Consider the following 8,384-nt stretch of genomic DNA (forward strand, 5'->3'; position numbering starts at 1 on the left):
TCTTCAGCTCAAGGTGAGTGCTCTACCACTTGAGCTACAGCGACACTTCCGGTTTTCTGGTGGTTTATTGGAGATAGGAGTCTCACGGTCTTTCCTGCCCAGGCTGGCTTTGAACTGTGATCCTCAGATCTCAGCCTCCTGAGTAGCTAGGATTACAGGCATGAGCCACCAGCGCCCAGCTGTCTGTGAGATTCTTATCTCCAGTAAACCACCAGAAAACCCCAAGCGGCACTGTGGCTCAAGTGGTAGAGCACTAGCCTTGAGCTGAAGAGCTGGCAGTACCGAGGCCCAGAGTTCAAGGCCCATGACTGACAAAAAAAAAATTATTTAAAACAAATCAATGGGCTGGGAAGGTGGCTCAGTGGTAGAGTGCTTGCCTTGCATGCATGAGGCCCTGGGTTCAATTCCTCAGCACCACATAAGCAGAAAAAGCTTCAAGTGGTGCTGTGGCTCAAGTGGTAGAGCACTAGCCTTGAGCTGAAGAGCTGAGGGACAACACCCAAGCTCAGAGTTCGAGCCCCAGGACCAGCAATAAATAAATAAATAAAGTTACAGGGCTGGGAATGTGGCTTAGAGGTAGAGTGCTTGTCTAGCATGGATAAAGCACTGGATTCAATTACTCAGTACCACAGAAACAGAAGAAGCTACAAGTGGTCCATGGTAGAGTGCTAACCTTGAGCAAAATAAGCTCAGGGATAGTGCCTGGGTCCTGAGTTCAAGCCCCAGGACTGACAAAAAAAAAAAACAAGTTACAGAGAGTCTCAACAAAGGTCAGGAAATGTTATTAAACTATAATTAGAAACAAGTAATTAAATAACCATATTATCACTAATATGGGGGAAAATCTAGCATAAAGCCATATATTTACATGAAAAGAAGAGGTGAGATTTTATTAAATCCTCTTTAAGAATTCATCATGAAAGCTGGGCGCTGGTGGCTCACGCCTGTAATCCTAGCTACTCAGGAGGCTGAGATCTGAGGATCTCGGTTCAAAGCCAACCCAGGCAGGAACGTCATATCTCCAACAAACCACTAGGAAACCAGAAGTGGTGCTGTGGCTCAAGCGGTAGAGTGCTCACCTTGAGCTGAAGAGTGCAGGGACAGCACCCAGGCCCCAGGACCAAAAAAAAAAAAAAAAAAAAATCATCATGACCGTTTTTCTATGATTTTTTTTTCTAACACATTTTAGCAGATGAAAAAGTTCTAGAGGTGGGTAGTGATAGGTGTACAACAGCATGAATGTTTTCAATGTCACTTAACTATAAATTTAAAAATGGTTAAAATGCTGGGCACCAGGTGCTCACTCCTGTCATACTACCTACTTAGGAGGCTGAGATTGAGGGTCACAATTCAAACCCAGCCTGGGCAGGAAAGTCCATGAGACTCTTACCTCCAATTAACCCCCAGAAAACTGAAAGTGGTGCTGTGGTTCAAAGTGGTAAAGTACTAGCCTTGAGTGATAAAAGCACCCAGGCCCTGAGTTCAAGCCCCACACCCAACAAGAAAGAAAGAAAGAAAGAGAATGAAAGAAAGAAAGAGAAAGAAAGAAAGAGAATGAAAGAAAGAAAGAAGGAAAGAAAGAGTTAAAATGGCAAAGTTCGTGATATACATCATGTGTGAGAAGTGATATATGTGTATAATATATACTGAATTAGAAAAGTAATGCATGTTCACTGTAAAGAATTAAAGCAACACAATGTGTATGAAGTAAAATATAGATGTCCCATAATCCTCTGTTCATAAACTTTAACACACTTATGAATTTAAATCCCTGATATTCTACTGTCACAATGTACAGTTGGCTTCTTTTCATATCAATATGCGGCTGATTATTATTTTCGTATTTCTAGTAGTGGAATTAATGAGTCAGAAAGTATAAACATTTACATTTTGGTTACATGTCTTAAATAATTTTACTTTTTTTGTGTGTGTGTCAGTTGTGGGGGCCTGAACTCTGGGCCAGGGCACTGTCCCTTAGCTCTTCAGCTCAAGGCTAGTGCTCTACCCCTTGAGCCACAGCACCACTTCTGGCTTTTTCTGCTTAATGGGGTGCTGAGGAATTGAACCCAGGGCCTCATGCATGCAAGGCAAGCGCTCTATCACCGAGCCACCTTCCCAGCCCCTTAGTTACATGTCTTAATGGGCAAGTTACTGTTTTATTTATTATTTATTTATTTTTATTATTTTATGTTGGTTGTGGGGCTTGAACTCTGGGCTTGGGTGCTGTCCTTGCACTCTTCAGCTCAAGGCTAGCGCTCTACCGCTTGAGCCACAGCGCCACTTCCGGTTTTCTAGTGGTTTATTGTAGATAAGAGTCTCACGAACTTTCCTGCCTGGGCTGGCTTTGAACCCTGATCCTCAGATCTCAGCCTCCTGAGTAAGTAGGATTACAGGCGTGAGCCACTGACGCTCTGCTCAAGTTATTGTTTTAAGTCATGTGTAGTGAGACCAATCCCCAAATACTAGCCAGAGAATTCCATCTTGCAATAAGTTGTTATTCGGCTGTTCTGTGTGCTTCCCCGCAGGAAGATAAGTTGCGTGTTTGTGGAGACCAACAGAACTCCTGAGAAGGAAGGAAGGGCCAGGCCCTTTCCCATCTGGTTTTGCATCTTTTCTTATTGGAGACTATTGTTACTTTTGCTACATTGACACTAGGGGGTGCTCTAAGTCCAGATTTCTCTTAAAGACAGCCCACATAAAATAGAAGCTTGATAGAATGGTTGTGACTTTGATGACAGGTACTTTCAGGTGAACGCAGCCATTCATTGCTCTGTAACAAGCCCCTCCTAAACTCACTCATCAAACTAGATTTGTATTATTGTTAGGCTGTCAGCACAATCCTGATTTGGAGGCATATGATTCTTTTAACCCCTTCTAGGTCAAGTCACGCAATACCAGGGATACTAATGAAGGTAAGGATTCAGAAAGGGCTATTTTATTTCTGGTGACAATTTAATGCAAGCTTAAAGAAAGTAATTGGTTAGCATGTATAAAGAGACAAAAATGTACACACTTAGTTGGATATAGTGACACACCTCGAATCCCAGCACTCAGGAAGCTGAGAGAGTTGGGTCTTCAATTTGAGGCTAGCCTAGCTACATAGTGAATTTAAGATCAGCCTGGGCTACAAAACAAGACCCTGTCTCAAAAAAAATCTATATATCTTTTCCAAGGAAATAAGTAAAAAACCAACATTATAGAATTGTTTATAATAGTTAAAATTGACATAACAAATATTCTTTGATATGGGAATAAATGTCATAAAAAGTAATTATTACCACTTTGGAATGTTATACAGTCATTACACTTATGGTTATAAGGACTATAGGAGTATTGGATGTGTACCTGTGTACATACACATACATCAAAGTTACAATTGTGTAAAAAGACACTATACAGATATAGCAGTAGGCCTGTGGACACAACTCAGAGGTAGACCACTGGCCTAGCCCTGGTTTTGATCTATAGAGCCACAAAAAAAGGAAGAAAAAGTAGCAAAATTCTACCAACAGTTGTGTTAGAGCATTAGGATGAATATTGTTTTTCCTTGTTATCTCTTCTGTTATGTAATTTTTTCCCCAGCCCTGGGGATTGAACTCAGGGCCTTAGACAAATGTAGTGGCAAACACCTTTAGTCCTAGCTATTTAGAAAGCTGAGGAAGAAAGATTGCTTGACCACAGGATTTCTTTCTTTATGATTATATCTTTAAGTAGTAGTACAAAGAAGTTCCCACTTTATGAAACAGTATATGAATACAAGGGGTCTGAAAACATTGTCACACATTGCTCCTAACCCATCCTTTCTCTCACTTTTTTTAAAAAATTGAGATTAGGTGATTACATAAATTTCACATATTTCACAGTGTTGTGGATAGTGATAGTTAAAGTCACAAACACATTTTAACCTTCACAAGGCACATTCTCATTATCATGGTCTATACAGTTTGTGAGTTCTATGCACTTTAACAATACAAATTTTTTTTTTGGTCATGAAGCCTGAGCTTTGGGCAAGGGCACTGTCCCTCAGCTCTTCAGCTCAAGGCTAGAGCACTCTACCACTTGAGCCACAACACGACATTCAGCTTTTTCTGCTTATGTGGTGCTGAGGAATTGAACCTGGGGCCTCATGTATGCAAGGCAAGCGCTCTACCACTGAGCCATCTTCTCAGCCCCTACAAATTATTTTTTCCATACCAGGTGATGTTTATATTTCTTTCCTTTTGCTTAGTATAGGCTGTTCCCTCTTTCCCTCTCATTCCTTCCTTCCCATTGCCGTCTTTAGGTTGCTCAGTTCTTTTTCTTCTATGTACAGTGCAGTTGATGGGCCACTTTGTTGTATGTTGTTCCATTTCCCACTTATTCTGTGTCCTCCTCATGTCTTCCCTCCATTGTGTGCATATACCTACCATATATTTGGTCAAGAACATGGAGTCATTTAGTAATGATATGACAAAATGAATGGCTGTCCTTTGTTTCTCAAGTCCTGTTTATTTTGTCCTATCTTCTTGCATTTTGGCTTTAGCATCCACATATCAGGGAGACCATGTGCCGTTTGTCTCTTTGTTCTTGGCTTACCTTGCTCAAAATAATTTGCTCTAGTTCCATCCATTTCCCTGCAAATGCCATCATTTTGTCCTCCCTAATGGCTGCATAATATTCCATTGTATATAGGTACCACAATTTTTTTTTTTGCCAGTCCTGGGCTTGAATTCTAGGTCTGGGCGCTGTCCCTCAACTCTTTAGCTCAAGGCTAGCACTCTACCACTTGAGCCACAGCGCCACTTCTGGCTTTTTCTGCTTATGTGGTGCTGAGGAATCGAACCCAGGGCCTCATGCATGCAAGGCAAGCACTCTACCACTGAGCCACCTTCCTAGCCCCAGTACCACAATTTTTTGATCCATGCATCAGTAATGGGGCATCTGAGTTGTTTCCAAATCTTGGCTATTTTGAACAGTACTGCAGTGAACATGGAAGTGCATGTGTCTTTGGTTCCTGTTTGAACACAGGATTTCAAAGCCAGCATTTAAAATAGGAAAAGAACCAGGAACCTGTGGCTCACAGCTGCAAGATAAATGAAAAAAACAGATAGAATAGAAAATCTAGAAACAAGAGAAAAGCACAATTAGTATTCAGGTATAATTAGGGTTAAGGTTAGGTTTAGGATTATGCTTACAGTAAGGATTAAAGTTTGGGGGGAAAAAAGTAAGGTTTAGGGTAAAAATGAAACTAAGAATTACCAGTTGATTCAGATGACAAATGCTGGGGTGGGAATTTGGGGAAAGAGGAACCCTACCTACTGCACTGTTGGTGGGAATGTAAACTAATGCAACCACTCTGGAAAGCAGTCTAGAGGTTCCTCAGAAAACTAAACATAGACCTTCCTTACAACCAGCAGTACCACTCCTAGGCGTCTACCCTGAGCAACAGGAACCAGGATACAGAACACATGTACCTCCATGTTAAATGCTGCACTATTCACAATAGCCAAGATATAGAAACAATCCAGATGTCCCACTACTAAGTGGATCCAAAAACTGTGGTACCTATATACAATGGAATAATATGCAGCCATTAGAGAGAACAACATAATGGCATTCGCAGGGAAATGGAGGAACTAGAACAATCCTGTTGAGCGAAATAAGCCAAGGTCAGAGAGGCAAATGGCACATGATCTCCCTGATATGTGGATATTAAATTCAAAATGCAAGAAGATATGATAAAGTAAACAAACTCAAAAAAGAAAGGACTTCTTAATTTGTCTCATCATTTTTAGATGACTCTATGTTCTTTCCCCACATATGGCATATACGTGCACATCTGAGGGAAGCTAGGAGGAGGGCACAGAATCAGAGGGAAACGGGTGAAAAAATACAGCAGAGGGGCCCATCAGCTGCACTAGACACTGATGAAAGTGAACTAAGCAACTCAAGGGCAGCGATGGGAGGGAGGGAGGGAATGAGAGAGAAAGAGGGAACAGCTTACACTAAGCAAAAGGAAGAAATGTACATATCACCTGATTTGGAAGAAATAGTTGGATTGTTAAAGTTTGTAGAGTTCACAAGCTTTACAGACCATGATACTGACAATTCTCCTTGTTAAAGTTAAAATGTGTTTGTGACATTAGCTAAGTATCACTATCCAACAATACTGTGAAATTTATGTAATCACTTAATCTCAATAAACAAATTAAAAAAAAACAAATTACCAGTTGAAGTATAGTAGACTATGGAGAGCTTTTTGTTCTTTTGCCAGTCCTAGGGCTTGAACTCAGGGCCTGGGCACCGTCCCTGACTTCTTTTGCTCAAGGAAACACTCTACCACTTGAGCAACAGTGCCACTTCCAGCTTTTTTTTTTTTTTTCAGCTCAAGGCTAGTGCTCTACCACTTGAGCCACAGTGCCACTTCTGGTTTTCCGGTGGTTAATTGGAGATAAGAGTCTCACGGACTTTCCTGCCCTGACTGGCTTTGAACTGCAATACTTAAATCTCAGCCTCCTGAGTAGTTAGGATTACAAGTGTGAACCACCAGCACCCGGCTACTTCCAACTTTTTTTGTTTATGTGGTACTAAGGAATGGAAATCCAAGGCTTCATGCATGCTAGGCAAGCACTCTACTACTAAACCACATTCCCAGCCCCCAGCCTTTTTCTTAATAGTTCCTAAATATTTTTAAAGAATAGGTGTTTTTTTTTCTTTTTTTTTTTGGGGGGGTGGTGGTTCCGGTCCTGGGGCCTGAACTCTAGGCTTGGGTGCTGTCCCTCAGCTCTTCAGCTCAAGGCTAGCACTCTACCACTTGAGCCACAGCACCACTTTCAGCTTTTTTCTTTTTGCTTATGTGGTGCTGAGGAATCGAACCCAGGGCCTCATGCATGCAAGGAAAGCGCTCTACCACTGAGCCACCTTCCCCGCTCCTGGGTTTTTTTTTTCTGTGCAGAATGTCTGGAAGGATGTTGTGATTGTACTGTTTTGGTGGCTTATTATATGAGGGATAGTACCTCTGTGATAAATATGCTCATTGCCTAAAATATTCACATCATGGTCACAAGATGGCTGTTGTAGTCTGAGCTTTTTGTCTGTATTTAAGCAGAAAGAAGGGGAAGGAACATGAGGGAATGGAGAGAATGCAGGTAAGAATTCATTATCTATCCCACAGAATTGAGAACTATAAGGAAAGGGGTAGGTCAAAGAAATGTGTGTGTGTGTGTGTGTGAGAGAGAGAGAGAGAGAGAGAGAGAGAGAAAGAGAGAGAGAGAATAGTGAAGAGGTTAGGTGCTGGTGACTTACACCTGTAATCCTAGCTATTCACAAGACTGAACTTTGAGGATTTCAGTTTGAAGCCAGCCCGGGCAAAAAAGTCCCTATGAGAATCTTATCTCCAATTAACCATTCAAAAACCAGAAGTGGAGTTGTGGCTCAAAGTGGTAAATCACTAGCCTTGAACAAAAGAGCTCAAGGACAGCACCTAGGTCCTGAGTTCAAGGCCTACGACCAACAAAAAACATGTTATTCAAAATTTTTTTTATCCTTTTTTTTTTTTTAAGAACACACATACCAAATATCCCCCAAACAACTTCATCTTGCCCTCAGACACTACAATCACACTAGATAGATCAGGGTGAAAACTGAATGTGGTGCCTTCCCTAACTGTATGGAAGGCTAGAAAAGAAATTTTACTCATGAATCATGATGCAGGGACTGCAGTACTGCTGATCTGAAGGGACTGGGGTGGAGGCTTCCTTCAAGGAAAGTGGCAAAGGCTCTGGCAGAGTTCATCTTAACCTACTGTATTCCTCAAGGATGTGAAGTATCGCCCTTTAGATAAATTTACTTCAAAAGAATAAGGGGCCAGGCACTGGACGGGGGTGTGCATGCCTATAATCCTAGCTACTCAGCAGGCTGAGATCTGAGGATCCCTGTGAGACTCTTATCTCCAATTAACCACTCAAAAACCAGAAGTGGCTCTGTGCATCAAGTAAATGGTAGTCTTGTGCTATGAATCTAAAGTGCTAGTCTTGAGCACAAAGAAATTCAGGGACAGTGCCCAGGCCCTGAGCTCAAACCCCACAATTGATCTAAAATGAATAAAATAAAATAAAATGAAAAGAAAAAAGGCCAGGGCTGTGGTAGAGTGCTTGCCTAGCACGTATGAAGCCCTGGGTTTGATTCCTCAGTACACATAAACAGAAGAAGCTGGAAGGGCTCTGGGGCTCAAGTGGTAGAGCCTTAGCAAAAGAAGCTCAGAGACAGTGTCCAAGCCCCAGGACTGGGAAAAAGAAAACTTTTGAAAGGGGCAGATCAACATGCAAACATGCACTGTATTCATAAAGTGTTTTGGTGAATGGCAACTTCTTAGATAATAAAAATATTTTTTAAGAGGGCTGGGA

This window comes from Dipodomys ordii, unplaced genomic scaffold, assembly GCF_000151885.1.
Source record: "Dipodomys ordii isolate 6190 unplaced genomic scaffold, Dord_2.0 Scaffold36, whole genome shotgun sequence".
NCBI lineage: Eukaryota > Metazoa > Chordata > Mammalia > Rodentia > Heteromyidae > Dipodomys > Dipodomys ordii.